Raw genomic sequence first — 16,424 nt, 5'->3', positions numbered from 1 at the left:
CTACTTCCAAAACTTAACCAACAAAAACCCAAAAAATAATGTTACCATATGACCCAGCAATTCTAATCCTAGGTACATACTCAAAGAAATGAAAACCCATGTCTACAAAATAACTTGTACACTAGCCAAAAGTAGAAATAATGCAAATGTCCATCAAATAATAAATGGATAAATAAAATGTACTATATCCATGCACTAGAATATTATTTGGCCATAAAAAGCAATGATGTACTACTGTTATCTGCTACAACATGAATGAACCTTGAAAACATGTTAAGCAAAAGAAGTCAGCTACAAAAGGACACATGATTCCATTTACATGAAACATCCAGAATAGACAAATCTATAGAAACAGAAAGTGAACCAGTGGTCGCTAGAGAAAGGAGGAAGCGGGGGTTGGAGAATGACTTCTTATGGACACGGGGCTTCCTTTTGGAGTGATGCAAATGTTCTGTAGTGATGGTTGCACAACTCTGTGAATATATAACAACCACCAAATTGTATTCTATAAAGGGTGAACTTTATGGTACATAAGTTTAAAAAAAAACTTAAAAAATAAAGATATTTCTATATGTCAGCAATAAACAGAAAATTTAATTTTCTAAAAACATATATCTTTTAAAATAATTTCAAAAAATATAAAATTTCTGGGAATAAGTCAACAAAAGATGTTCAAGAACTCCTAAGGAAAAAAAATAGAAAATGTTTTTTACATTTGAGAAAACCTAAATATATGTAGAGAGATACTCATGGGTTGTAGGAATCAATATATAAAAGATATAAATTTCCTTTTAAGTTTTTCATAGACTCAAAACAATCTCTATCAAATTCCTAACAAATTTTTTAGAACTTGACAAGCTGAGTTTAAAACCTATATGAAAAGGCAAAGATCAAAGGTATGTTATGGCACTCCTCAAAAAGCTGTACAAAGTGGGAGTACTTGCTCTACCAGATAAAAAAAGACATAATTTAAATCTCTAGTAATTAAAACATTGGGGTATTGGCAGAGAAATAGAAAGAGACCAAAGAAACAAATAGAAAGCCCAGAAAAAAAAAAAACACGCATAAAGGAAATCTTGATATTTGAAAGAGGTAACACTACATCACTGAGGAAAGACGAGGTTTTTCAGTGAAAGGTGCTGAAATACTTGACTATCCAAACAGGAAAGAGAAAAATGTATTTCTGTCTCATACCAGACATAAAAATCAATTATTAACTGTGAATGGTCAAATGTTAATGCTTTTAGATGAAAAGATGGGAGAATATCTTCATGGCTTCAGTGTAAAGAAGGACTTCTTAATCAATATCCAAAAGTACTAACCCACATAGGGAAAAAAAATGATAAATTTGAGTACATTAAAATTCAGAACTTCTGTTTATCAAAAGACAGCATGAATAAAGTATTTTTTAAATCAATAACCCAGGACCCAGTCCCGTATTTAAATCGATAGCAAGACAAAATACAACATACTTATACCAACAAAGGACTGGTATCCAAACTACATAAAAAATGCATATAAATAAAAGACATTACAAATTAAAATACTGGTAAAAGATATTAACAGGTGATTCACAAAAGAGGAAATTATATAGCTAGAACCACATAAAAAGATGTTTGTAGTAGATATCCTTGTGATTAGCAGCCTCTATAATGACTCCCAAAGATTTCTACCTCCTAGTATTCATATCCTTGTGTAACTAATACCCTCCTCTTGGGTGTGGACTGGACCTAGTACTTGCCTCTAGAGAATACAATGCAGCAAAAATGACAGCATATCACTTCCAATTTTAGGTGACAAGAAGACTATGTCTTTCACCTTTCTTGCTCCATCTTGTTCTTTCTTGCTTACTCCCTCTGAAAGAAGTTAGCTTCCAGATTATGAGCCTTTCTATGGAGAGGCTCATGTAGCTTCTGGCCAACAGATGGCAAGGAACTGAGTCCCCCATCCAACAATCCATGAGGAAGTGAAGCCTGCCAGCAATCATGTGAGTAAGCTTGGAAGTAGTTTCTCCCTCAGCTGAGCCTTCAGGTGAGACTGCATCCCTGGCAAACATTTTATGTCAGTCCCATGAGCCTTTTAGGGAGAGGACCGTGCTAAGCCATCCCCATAGTCCCAGAAACTGTGAGATAACAAATGCTTATTGTTTTAAGGCACTACATTTTGGGGAAATTTGTTGCACAGCAATAGATAACTAATATGCCCCTCCTCACCAGTATTTCCAGATTTATTCTCCTTTCAGCATAGACAGTTGATCTTTCCTACCTCCTTGAAGTTAGGCATGACCATATGAATTCTTCTGCTTCTAAAATGTGAGTGGAAATAATTCATGTCACTTCTAGATGGAAGCATTTAAAGCTGGTACATGATTACCCATGCTCTCTCTTCACCCACTATACCAACTGAGAAAGTCCTGTGTTCTAGATTGTATAGTTACAGAATGGTGTAGCTTCCCTGAACTAAGACCTCTGAGTTACAGCATGGAGAACAGCTATCTGGACAGTCTCACGAATCCATAGGGGACTCTGCATAAATGAGAAATAAACCTTTATTGTATTAAGTCAATGAGATTTGGGGATTATTTGTTACCACAGCATAACCTAGCCTCAATTTAACTAGCAGTTAAAGAAATGAACATTAATGAGAAAACAGATGGGCAAAAATTAAATGATCTGATAATACTGTTTTGGCAAAGATGAAAAACAATGAAAGCAGGAATGTAGATTGGCAGAATCACACTGAGAAAATGAGAGATTATTTAATGAAGGTGAAATTTGCATGTCTTGTGACCCAGAAATTTCACTGCTAGGTTGTACTCTAAAGAAACTCCTGCTCCTGTGCACCAGGATAGTTGTAGAAGAATGACAACAGCTGTTTTATTTAGAGTCGCAAAAATAAGACGAAAAGAAATAATCCAAATATCTACTAACAGTAGAATCAATAAAAAATAAATGTTATATTCATACAATGGAATATATCCAGCAATGAAAATGAACAAATAGCCACTGTCAGTAACAGTGTTCAATCAATAAAAAAAAATTATTGAGCCTCTCTCATGTGTATCTAGGCATACAACAGTGAGAAAAACAGAAAAAAAAAAAGTCCTGTCCTCAGGGAGTTTATATTCTAGTGGGAATGAGACAGAAAAAAAAAGCCATAGCAGTTAGAAATCATACAGTATTTTAGAAGGTGTTAAGTGCTAGGCAGCAAAATAAAGCAAAAGAAGGGGAGATAGAGTATATTGCAAGGTAAAAAGATGTAAAATTTCAAATATGATGATCAGGGTAAGCCTCAATGAAAAGGAAATATTTGAACAAAGACTTAAAGGAAGTGACAGTAACAGAGCAAGTCATGTGGATATCTAGGAGAAGAGCATCCCATACAGAGGAAAGTGAATTGCAAAGACCATTTCTGCTATATATGCAAGGAATAGCAAGGAGCTCAGTATGGCTAGAACTGAATGAGTGAGAAGAAGAACAGGAGGAAATGAGGTCAGATAAGTAAAGAGGAGGGAAGAAAGGTCAAAGAGAGCCTTGTGAGTCATTCTAAAGACTTCAGTTTTTATTCTGTGTGAATTGGAAAGCCATTCGAGAGTTTGGAGCATAAAAGTGACATGACTTGACATGTTTTAAAAGAAAAGCTCTGATTGCTACTTTTAGAATGGATCGTGGAGAGCAACGGATGAAAGCAGGGACACCAGTTAGGAGGTCCTTGCAATAATCCGTGTGGTAAATATGGCAGGCTAAACCAAGGACCAGTCAAGGAAGTAACGTAGAAGGAATTGTATTCTGGGCTCATTTTGAAGATAGAACAAAGTGGATTCTGACACGTTACTTGAAAGATGGGAATGATGGCAAAGACTTCAGACAGATAGGGAAGACTGTAGATAGCGTAGGCTTAGACAACATGAAGATTCCCTGTGGGGCATGTTGAACTGGAGATGTCTATTAGACATCCAAATGGAAACGCTAAGTAGGCAATTGGATATAGAAGTCTAAAGTTCAGGGGGAAAAGTCAAGTTTTTGGAGTCTTCCATATATAGATGTAGAAATTGCATGAAATCATTAAATGAGTGAGTATAGGTAAAGAAGTAGTTCCAAGGACTAAACTTTAAGGCACTCAAGGTTAAAAGCCCTGAGAGAAGAGGAGAAGCCAGCAAAAGGTTTGGAAAGGAGCAGCCAGTGAAGGAGGAAAATCAAGAGCGGATGGTGTCCTGGAAGTCAGTAAGGAAATGTTTCAAGGAGGAGAGAGTGATAACTGTGACAATCCCACCAAAAGGTGAAGTAAGAGGAACACTGACAAATGACTATGTGTTGGATTTACCAAAAATGATATCATTGGTGACCTTAACAGGAGCAATTTTGGCAGAGTATTGAAAACAAAAGATTGGCAAAAATGGATTTCAGAGAGGATGTGAAGGAAGACGATTGGAAACAAAACCTCTCTCAAAAGTTTTGTTTTAAAGAGGAGTAAAGAAATGGCATAATCTCACAAATATAATCTTGAGGAAAAGAATCTATGAAAGAATGCCCTACTATATATATTCATATAAAATTTAAGGGAAAAGAGATGTCAAGAGTGGTAAGTTTATAAAGACAACAAGAAAACGATAATCACCGAAGTCAGGATGGTAGTTATTCTAGGGGAGAAGGAAAATTTGTGATCAGGAAGGAAGATACAAATGGTTACTAGGCAGTGGAAATGTTCTCTTTCTCAGGTGATGAGTAATGGGGCAGATGTTTTATAATTATCTGTTACAGTTATTTGTCAACCAGTACATTTGTTCAATGTACTTCTCCCTATACATAGTATACTACGAAACATTTTTTAAAATTTTTAATTAATAAGATCATGTGTGTGAAAAGACAACAGATCATAACACTGAGTCCCAAAAGTGTACAAAAGTGTTTCTTCCTCTCCCCATGAAAGGAATTTTTCAAATTCTAAGCAGACCAAATTTCAATTGGCATAGAAACTCCAAATGGTTGTATGTACTAAAGCCCGTAGGTGAACATTTGCACCTTTATCATTTAATTAAAAGCGAATTTGTAAACCACATAAAATCTTAAGAATTAGAACAGACTATAAACCCTTTTTTTTATAAACGCTTTTGTTCATTTTTAACTCCCCAGGACATGTTTTTTAGCATGTGTATTTGGTTCTCAGCATGAAAAATGCAGTACAGTATCTGCCAAGAGAATTTTTTTTTTTCTGGGTATTTTTAGATTTTATTTCCAAGACCTCCCAGAGATAAAGCACTTCACAAAAACAAACCATTTAGTCACATAATTGTGATCTAAGTGTGAAGAGATGAGTTTTTTCTTGGTAAATTCGTGGGAGAGTAAAGCCCCACTTTACAAAAGAGGAATAGCGCTTCTGCCAACCATGATGACACTCCTAAGTCATGAATGAGCTGGCTGTAGACTGGTCATCCACCCTGTGTTTCAGTTGTTTTCCAGCAAACAGCTAGAAGCCAGGGTATCTCAGTTCTACTACTCCCTGTTTGGAAACCCTGCTATGGCTGCTAACCAAAGGGTCAGCGGTTTGAATCCACCAGGTGCTCCTTGGAAACTCTGTGGGGCAGTTGTACTCTGCCTTATAGGGTCGCTGTGAGTCGGAATTGACTCAATGGCAGTGGGTTTGATTTTGGTTTGGCACTCCCTGTTCATTCAACAAGCAACTTACTTAACTCTTTGAGTATCTGTTTCAGAGGAAATAGTCACCTACTTCACCAAGGAATGTGAGCAAAGACAAATGCCTGAAAGGCACTGAAATTAAGTTAAAATGTATTCATAAAAGAATACTTCAAATCCATTCCACTCTCCCAAATTTCATACAGAGCACACGCTGGGAACAGATTATTTTATTATTTTAGGTCAAAGCTGCCAAAAAGAGCCAGAGACACTTCTAAACCTACCCTAACTACTGCTGACTAAATTTGAAGATGCTTTTGGTAAAACATTACAAGTAGCAACAAAAGCTATTCTAGCATTCTCTGGCATTCTCTGTCTACTTAAACAAGCCAACCGTTTTTTTGTTTTTTTTTTTTTTTTTTTTACTCAAAAAAGAAAACAAAAAGTTCACTGACACTTCATAGTACACACTTCCGGTACGACTTTTTTTTTTTTTTTTTGGTCAGTTCCTAATTTCTGGTTTATCTGTTTAGTTAACCTTTGCTATTTTCTGGGATTTGTTCCAAGACAACTAAATGCATTACTAGAATTAGCATCTCTGCTATTAAGCTTAATTTCGGAGAAGCTCTGAAGTGGTCTGAAACCATTTTTTTAACATTCTGCACACAACTTTATGCTAAAAAGTTACAAATACTGTTCAGGAGCAGTGGTTGATAGAAAAGGTACAATTTTTTTTTTCTGCCAAAACAATTTTTATTCCCTCCTAATGTACAATACTGAAAGAAAATAAGCGCTATGCTAAAGCCACATGTTTTCATGCCGTGTTGCAAACATTGGCTAAAAAGTGAAATGATTCTTTAAGTAGGGTGGGAGATGATCTAAATATCCATATAAACCAAAACCAAACCCGTTGCCTTCGCATAGATTCTGACTCTTAGGACCCTATAGGAGAGAGTAGAACTGCCCCATAGGGTTTCCAAGGAGCAGTTAGTAGATTTGAACTGCCGATGTTTTGGTTTCCAAAAAAACCAAACCCTTTGCTGTGGAGTCAATTCCAACTCACGGCGACCCTATAGGACAGAGTAGAATGGCTGCATAGAGTTTCCAAGGAGCACCTGGTGGATTTGAGCTGCTGACCTTTTGGTCAGCACCATGCCACCAGAGTTAACTCTTATATAAATTGTATATTTCTAAACTCTTTTTAAAATGTTTTCCTCTTTCATTTTTTGGTTGGAAAATCTTAAAAGCATAAACCATAAATGCATATAAACCAAATGCCAAGATCAACATAGACTTTTTTAATTTCATGAAATTATGAAACCAGCAATGTTTATAACACATTAGTTAAAGAATTATAATTTTTAAAGTAGGAAACATCTTAGTATTAAAAGGCCCTCTGAAATTACCTTAGTTCCTACCCTCTAGTTTGATAGATGTGGAAACTGAGGCCTAAGGAGGTTAAACAATCTATCCAGAGTCACAGTTAATAAATGAGAAATCAAACTAAAACTCAGATTTTCTGACTCCAAGTCCAAAACTCCGAAAGAATATTTTTTCAAGATACTTCAATACTTATGGAAATAAATGTTAGCAGAGGAGACTCCAGGCAACCACCTCAGCATAAAGAACCCTCTCCGGCTTACAAAAGCCATTCTCATCTTCTGTTTGCAAGCACATGTCCTGGAAAAAAAGCCACCAATAACCAATTTCTTAGATGCCGTCATCCTATCTAGGGTTTCCAAACTGATTTCTCTGGCTGGTTCTCTTTTTCTCACTTCTGTAAATCCCTTAGGAGACCTGGTGGTGCAGTGGTTAAAGCACCTGGATGTTAATCTAAAGGTCGGTGGTTCAAACCCAGCATCAGCTCCATGGAGAAAGATGTGGCAGTCTGCTTCTGTAAATACTAACCCAGTGCCGTCGAGTCGATTCCGACTCATAGCGACTGTAAATACTACAGCCCTGGAAATCCAATGGGGCAGTTCTACTCTGACCTATTGGGTCGCTACTAATTGGAATTGACTTGATGGAAATGGGTTGGGTTTGGTTCTGGTTCACAAATCCCTTTAAATAATTGCTCTAGTTGGACTGGGGTAATTCTACTTGTTTGCATGAGTGGAAGGCTGAGGTGGGATAAGAAACAGAAACTCAAGTCCAAACCACCCTAAGTGCACAATTTTTTTCTTTGGTCTTCCAAGCCAACAAATCCTACCTCCCAGCCCCAGGGCTTACTGGGTTAAGTAGCAGTCCCCTCCGTTTCCAAAATGGGAAGGAGGCCTGGAAAAGAAGTTAGTAGGGTGGCACGTCTTTTGGAGGCGCGCGGCAGGTGACCGCCCAGGCTCGGTGAGCTGCCCTCGGCAGTGCGCGCCTCACTGCCACCAGTCAAGGGCCTCCCAAACCTTAGAGTCCTCGGCGTCCCTACCACCACCTGCCTGGTGCTGGCCCCTCAGGTGGCGTCGCCGGGCCAGTCTTAGGCTCCCGGCCCACAGGTGGCCCGCGGGTTCCACGCCGGCCGTGCGCGCCCCAACGCTCTGCTTCTCGAGTTGCCCCGCCGGGGAAAGGCTGACAGTAGGATGTGGAGGAGGAGAGGAAAGAGGATCCCACCTTGATTCCAGGGTCCAAAGCTACGGGTGGCAGAGATGGCGGCGGCACCGGGCTCGGGCACCTGCGTCGCTTGCGCCCGGCAGTCCGTGGGCTCTGCGGTGCGGCGGCTCTGAACTCCTCGCCGAAGGTGCCAGGAAACTCTCAGGAGAGAGGAGGACAGCAGGGTGTGTGGCGAGGAGGGGCTGAGGAGGAGCGGGAGGGGGTGGGGAGAAAGGAGGGAAGAGCCGGATGGCCGCCAGCGCGCGCCCCGCGCCCTCCGTAGCTGTTCTGGCGCGAGAGGAGCGGACCCTGAGCTCCCAGGGTAGCCGCACAGGTGACTCGGGGTCAGTGGCCAGGAACGCCTCCGCGCGTGGCTGCAGGCCTGGGAAAGAATGGCAGAGAGCTTGCAAAGAGGACCCCTCCTCCTGCAGGGAAGCCGAGAGCACAGAGGAACCAAGCTGGAACACAGCCCTGGTAATTAACAGGCAGTCAGCTACAGCAATGAGATGGATTGACAACAGTGGCTGCAACAATGGGCTCAAACACAGCAACTATTGTGAGGATGGCCCTGGACCCGGCAGTGTTTCCTTCTGTTATACATACGGTCGTAATGAGTCAGAACCGACCCCACGGCACCTAACAACATTAACAACAGCTACAGGGCGCCCACCCTGAGCCTGGGGTTCTCGGACTCTCAATTAGGCATCGGGGCTTCCTCTTCCAGCCCACTGTGGCAACAGGTGTGGACAATGCTGCAACAAAGCCTACAGTAATTGGGAGAAGTGGGAAAAGAAAGTGAAATGAACGGACCAGAAGTAGTGATGAGTTACCTGTCACTAAGGTTTTTTCAGCTAGCATCTGTGTCATGCTTGTCAGGAAAGATGAAGAGGGCGTTAATGCGTCTATTTGGGGGTTGTGGGGGTTGGACTAAATGGGCACTCAAAATTTTCATTCATTTGTTTATTTAATATATTTTTATTGAAGACCTACTATGTGCCAGACAGGCTATTATGCATATACAGTATGTATGTATATGCATACACACACACACACACACACACAGTGAAACCTGTGAGAGCCAGAACTCAATGGGACTGACTTGTTTTTCCTGTTCTTGCAAGTTTTCCATCTTTGACAGTGTGCAGTTTTACCACTTTTCCATCACTTGTTTTAGTGGTAGACTATTTTAGTTTTCCTTCTCTGGCAGGTTTCCTCCTTACACAGGTTCCTGATTTTGAAGGTTTTACCATATATATATATTTTTTTTATGTGTGTGTATATACATGGTTCTTGTTGTTGTTAGGTGCTGTGGAGTTGGTTCTTACTCACAGCGACCCTGTACAACAGAGTAGAGCTGCCCCACAGGGTTTCCAAGGAGCAGCTGGTGGATTTTTACTGCCAACCTTTTGGTTAGCAGCCGAGTTCTTAACTACTACACTACTAAGCCACCAGGGTTCCTATATATTTGTTAAAGCCTGCAAAATATATACATATATATACGTGTGTGTGTGTGTATGTGTACCTGCATATATATACATACACATTAATGAATAAAACTGTTATGTTCCTTGAACTTCAGCTTGGGGCGGGGGGGGGGAGATGACAGCCAAACAAGCAAGTGTTACGTGTAATTCCTAATTGTGATCTCGTGATAGGTGATAGGAACAAAACAAACAGGATAAGGAAGAAAGTATAAAGGAAAGTAAACATTCTCTAGATTGGGTGGATGGATTAATTTTAAAAGGCTTTTAGAACTTAACCTGCCTAACACCCTCATAGAGTCCTTGGATGGTGTAAGGAGTTAACTTGATCTGCTGCTAACCAGAAAGATGGAGATTTGAGTCCCACCAGAGGCACCTGGGAGGAAAGGCTGGCTACCTACTTCTGAAAAATCAGCCATTGAAAATACTACCGAGCACAGTTCATACATGGGTCGTCATGAGTCAGAGTGGGCTGGACTATAACTGTTTTTTGTGTTTCTTTCTTTTTTTTTTTAAGACCGTCATAGGAAGAGATATCAGAGATACAGACAAAAAGTGACACCCCTGAAGTAGCTAGAGTTCTCTAGGACCAGAAGCAAGGTCTCCTGGCTCCCCTGTCCCAGCTGACTTTGCATTACTCTAGGAAACTGCTCAGTTGGTGTGGGGTTTTGTAAATGAAACTTTCCCCTCATAGTCCTCTCAGGGCCAGTGTCACCTTTTTGAAGATAAACTCCAGACCATTTGTTGAGGTCACTTTATTCAGAAATTTTGCATTTGTGCACTGGATGGACTTCCTGGGGCATCTGTGGTAGGCAAAAATAAACCAGAAATGCTAATCTTTGGCTTTTCGACAAACCTCAAAAAAACAAATGTTTCCATTGAATGGAGACAAGAATTGCAGTAGAGATACAGGCTTTCTCAGATTATGACAAAACAGAACAACATAAAAAGAATCCTTAATTAGCTAGTTCATATAAACAAATATATTAGTTTCCTAAATTCGGTGGCTTAAAACAACAGAAATATATTCTCTCACTATTCTGGGGGTCAGAAGTCCAAAATGGAGGTGTTGGCAGAGCTGTATGCCCTTCGAGGACTCTAGGGGAGAAACCCTCCTTGCCTCTTCCCACTTCTGGATGAAAGGAAGCTTCTGGTGGCATTCCTTGGTTTGTGGCTGCATAACTTCAGTCTCTGCCTCCATCTGTACATGGCCTTCTCTGTGTCTATGTCTCCTGCAATTCTGCCTCTTGTAAGGATAGTTGTCCTTGGACTTAGGGACCACTCAGATAATCCAGGATGAATCTCATTTTGAAATCCTAAATTACTACATCTGCAAAGATCCTTTTTCCAAATAAGGTCACATTCACAGGTTCTGGGGGTTAGGACGTGGACACATCTTTTGGGGGAGCCACCATTCAATCCACTACAACCGGCAAACTGATAGGGACAAAAATTCACTATCTTCTGTGGTATTATGATGATATTCCAGCTTCATTTAGTAATTCCTATTGATACTAAGTATAGTTAGTTATTTCCTTGTTAAATGTTCAAAATAGGTATCATTAAACCTAGGCATTATGAAGGATAACTGCCACAAGGAAAAGAAGTACACACAGACATATGCCTTCAACTCATGTTTGAGTCACAAGCAATACTTGATGGCCAAGTACGGCTCCTCACAAGTTACCAGTATTAAAATAATTTAGAAACATATCCCACAAACATGTGTATGGATTTCTAAGAATGTGATCCAATAGGATACCTGCTGTGTAACAGGCTATGAGTCAGCAGCCTCTTATGGAGTTTACACTTTAGGGTAGAGACACCTTTGGAACTCATTCACCTCTAACACAATGCCTAGTGTATATCTGAGGCTTGGTAAAGAATTATGGAATGACTAAATGAATAAAGTAAACCTTTTTCAACCAGCTAGGTAGTTATTATCATACTAAAAAATAACCTTCATAATAACATTGGACTTACTAGACCCAAACACATTAACACTCTGGCTCATTCAGTATTTTCTCAAAGGAAGAGAAAATCCCTAAAAGGAAATCTTAAATTTTAAGAAAACATTGATGAGATCACCCATTTCACTTAAAAAAAAAAAAATTGATAATATGCCTACTTACACCGATATGGATCCTTCTAGGAACAATCAATCATGACTGAATTTCTTGTTACTTAAAGTGAATAAAATTTTTATGTCCAAGTATTTTGGTTGTTAGTTTCAAAGACATAAACATTGTTCATCTATTAACTTGACAATGTTGATACATTACTTCTTGAAACTCTCTACAATGATTTCAATGACTCCACTCTCTCCTGATATGCCTGTCCCCTTTTAGACCTTCCTTCTTACTTTTATACTTTATCATTTTAAACTATCAACCAATATGTTGACCAATAGGTACCAAACTAAGTCTTATTCACTAACTTACTTGGGTCACAGGCATAGCTTGAACCAGTTCCGGTGGCCAGTGAGTTGAATTATGATGCCTGTCCAGGTGTGAGTCATGTAGCCACTTTTGGAAAATAGAGGATGAAAGGAGGATTGGTTTCAACCAAAACTAATAACTGAGAGTGGGGAAAAGCGGTACCCCAAAATAAAATTAGGGTGCTCTTACCTAAAGAGGAAGTGGGCATAAAAGCATAGCTGTCTACTACAATACCCAAAATTCTCTGCCATCAAGTCGAATCCAACTCATAGAGATCCTACAGGACAGAGTAGAACTGCTCCCAGAGGGTTTCCAAGGCTGTAAATCTTTACAGAAGCTGACCGACACATCTTTCTCCCGCAGAGCGACTGGCTGGTGGGTTTGAACCACTGACCTTTTAGTTAGCAGCTGAACGCATTAACCAATGCACCACCAAGGCTCCTATCCACTACAATACACACTCAAAAAATTTGTTGTTGAATTGAATGTAGCTGGTTATTGTTGTTGTTGTTTTTAACCAAATGTAGTTTTAATTAAAATAGCGCTTCATTCAGTTTGTGGTACTCTAAATGTTTTCCAGAAAGTTTTTCAAAATAGAATTATTATAACCTTTGACTGTCTGTTTACCATATAAATCTTAAAAATCTACATTTGTAAATGATATTGCAAAATGCCTTTATATGCATCCTAACCTACCGGTAGAATAGAAGGGCAGTCAAGCACGTGGGACCTAGAGTTTTTAGGCACACTTACTGTAAGTCCTTAAACAAGTTCCGTATCCTCCTTCTCAGTTTCCTTCTTCGTAAAATGGAAATGATAATAATCACCTCACTGAATTGTACTCAGAAGTAAAGAGATAATAGCTATGAATTTGAAAAAGTACTTGGTACATAGTACTCCATTATATTACCTTATTGTTATCTCATTTAGTCTTCACAACCTCCCTGGAAACATTTTTTAAGTAGTTGTACTTTGATCATTTATTTTTTCACTTCAACAGATAATTAGTATCTATTATGTGTCAGGCACAATTACTGAGATAAACAGCATGGATCCTTGCCCATGAGTTGCTGAATTAGGATTCCCTCAGTAACCAGGCATATAAAGGGTACTTCAGGCAGAGGAACAGAGTGTAGAAGGAAAGGCACAGAGGAGAAATGGCACGATATCTCAGAGAACCACAAGTAGTGTAGCTAGAGTCCAGGGTGTGTTCAGAAAAGGGAGCCTGGAAAAGTAGATAGATGACCTGCCCTAAGGATTTCGGACTTGTCTGGCAGCCCTCATGAAACTCTGCTGGCATAATGGTTAAGTGTTACTGCTGCTAACCAAAAGGTTGGCAGTTCAAATCCACCAGGTGCTCCTTAGAAACTCTATCAGGCAGTCCCACTCTGTCCTATAGGGTTGCTATAAGTTGGAATCAACTCGACCGCAATGGGTTTGGTTAGCAGCCCCCACAATCACAATCATGTGAGCTACTTCCTTGCATAAATCTATTATAATACATCTCCTATTAGTTCTACTCTCTTTTTGAACCTTGGTTTGGTGCCTGGAAGTAGTGTGCTCTGAAACAAAGACCTAAAATTGTGGAAAGGGCTTTGGAATTGGATAGTAGGCAGAGGCTGGAAGAATTTTGAGGAGGAAGAGAGAAAAATCCTAGTTGTTTTGAACAGACTGTTCATAGAAATATGAATGTTAACACCTTTGCTAGTGAGGATTGAGGAGGGAGCGAAGAGCGTGGTAAAGAAAATATACATCAATTTGCAGAATACCTAAACTATCATGAATAGACTGTTGATAGAAATATGAGAGTTATGGTGATGAGGGCTCAGAAAGAAATGAACATATTACTGGAAACTTGAAGAAGGGGAATCCTTATCATATGGTGTCATTGTATCCTGCACTTACGTGGAAAGAACTTGTAAGTAAGGGAATTGGACATTTAGCTGAGGAGATTTCCAGCAAAGTATTGAAGGTTCAGCATTGTTTCTTCTTGCTACTTATAATAAAATGTGAGGAACAAGATAAATTGAGAGAAGAAAGGAAGAATTCTTAAAAAAAAAAAAAAAAACCAGATTTGAACTCTTATCCATTGCAGGTGGGAATATAAAATGGTACAACCGCTAAGGAAAACAGTTTGGCAGCTCCTCAGAAAGTTAAACATAGGCCTACCATGTGTTCCAGTGATATCAATCCTAGTCATATACCCAAAAGAATTGAAAACAGGAATGCAAACAGAAACTTGTATACCAGTGTTCATTACAGCTCTGTTCACAATAGCAAAAGGTAGAAACAACCTAAATATTCATCAACAGATGAATGGATAAATAAAATGTGGTACATACATACAATGGACTGTTACTATGCATAAAGGGAAATTAAGTTCCGATACATATTGTAACATGAGGAATCTTAAAAACATTATGCTGAGTGAAGTAAGTAGGTCACAAAAAGGCAAATAATGTATGATCTCACACTATATGAATTGATATTTACCATAACAAAACAATTTTAAAAAGAGGAGAGGGAGACCATTACCTGATGATTTGGGTAAATCTCAGCCTATTCAGTTTGCAAAAGACACTAAAATTAAGAGGTTTCACGGTCAGGGCAGCATTCTCAAGAGAAAAAGCTGGGAGTGTGGCTGGTCAACATTTAACACAGCAGAAAGATCAAAAGGACAGAGTACTCAGTCACATGAAAAGCTCTTTAAGAAGATTAAGCATGTGACTCATAGACCCCCCTCAGCCATCTCAAGAGAAGCCAAAACCATAGATGGGATTATCTATGAAAAATCTATGGCCAAGCCTCTTTTCTTCTGGAATAAATCCCTGTGACATACACAGGAGACCCACAAGGTTCTTAGAATTTTATATCAGCTGAAACACAGTTTGGAGCAAAATTGACAGAAAGTGTATAAAATAGTAAAGGCTGCCAGAATCCAAAAATCTACAGGCAAGAAATAGACTGATAAAGAAATAGACTGATAAGATTACTCAGTTGTAAACACATGATATCTTTTATGAAAAAGGAAGGATAGCCCAGAGGGCAGAGCTGTGACAGTTGGGGTAGATCTGTAAATCTGAAACAGAGGAAAATTAAGTTGTGCAGATTGTTATTAAACACACATAAACAGACCTTGACTTTAACCGTCTCAGATACGCAGTCAAAGAGCCGTGAAGTAACGTGAAAGCTTATGATGTGTCTGTCCTTTTTGTCTGGGGCACCACTACCCAACAGGAACTGCTACGTCTATGGTTAGATGGGTATTTAGCATAACTTCCATGATTTTGACCAGCTTTCTATTCCATATCCCTTAGTAATGTTGAAGAGGTCTGGAACAAACTGGTAGAGGTTATTAGTATCTGAAAATTATGGGAGATTACCCAAACATTAAAATTTCATGAGAATAATTGGAGACTATTTGGCTATTATTTTCCTGATGAATACCACTAAGCTTGCTTTTTATTTTGTGTTGGTACAATTATTCTGATTTATTCTTGTCTTTGGAAGGGAAAAGGTGATAGAGTAGCAAAAATGGGCTTTCAGCGTGTGATGAAATAAGTACACAAGTATTTGTATCTAGCAATAAAAGAGCTGTATTTGTAAACTTAAATATTATTATGGTAAAAAATAACTAATCAATAAAAATAACTACAATAAATATTCAAGTATATTCTTGGATTTGAGTAGATAACTTCTTATACTTAATTGCACTGAATTGCATTAGTTGGATAAACAATATAACTGCTTATTTAAATAATGAATTCTAAGACCGAAGTAAATGTTCCAAGAGAAAATGTTTTACATAGAAGTGTAAAACTTTGGGGTCACTTGATATGCCATTTGCAGATAATTAGCAGGCCAACTTTTTTAAGTAAATGGTAGCCAGTGCTCTGCCTTATTCCAAAAACACACCTAGCAATGGAAAGGTTAGAACAAATAATGTAAAAACTATTTTAATTAAAGCCTAAAATCAATTTCCCACATTAAATACAAAAAGCATCCCTAAGACACATTTCATTTTTTAAAAGGTTTTAGCAATTCAAAGTTAAGTGAAGCAGTTGATGAGCAATGAAAGAAAAACACTTTAAACTTTTAGAAAGGACATGGACAAACAAATAAGAACAATTTAAGTTTCAAAATAATAAGCAGGATAATTAATATCAAACAACCAAGTTTGGCTATCTTAAATGTTAGCAATTTTTTCTTCAAATAAATGGTATTCAAAATTGTTCTTACTAAAGTCCTCTCTCCAGGCCCAGAGTTTTACCCAAATTATGCAGAAAACGTGG

The 16,424-nt window shown here is 38.7% G+C and overlaps 1 protein-coding gene across 1 annotated transcript in view; it reads right to left on the bottom strand.

Annotated features, from left to right (window-relative positions):
• The window catches only part of LEPR (leptin receptor), a 116,816-nt gene extending 108,250 nt beyond the window's left edge, over window positions 1-8,566 (bottom strand). Inside the window, exon 1 of the mRNA XM_049879508.1 lies at window positions 8,235-8,566. The gene's annotated coding sequence lies outside the window, so the exon portion shown is untranslated. The remainder of the gene's footprint in view (window positions 1-8,234) is intronic.
• Window positions 8,567-16,424: the final 7,858 nt, after the last annotated feature.

Source organism: Elephas maximus, chromosome 3 (assembly GCF_024166365.1).
Source record: "Elephas maximus indicus isolate mEleMax1 chromosome 3, mEleMax1 primary haplotype, whole genome shotgun sequence".
Lineage (NCBI taxonomy): Eukaryota > Metazoa > Chordata > Mammalia > Proboscidea > Elephantidae > Elephas > Elephas maximus.
This window is presented reverse-complemented; position numbering and strand designations above follow the sequence as displayed.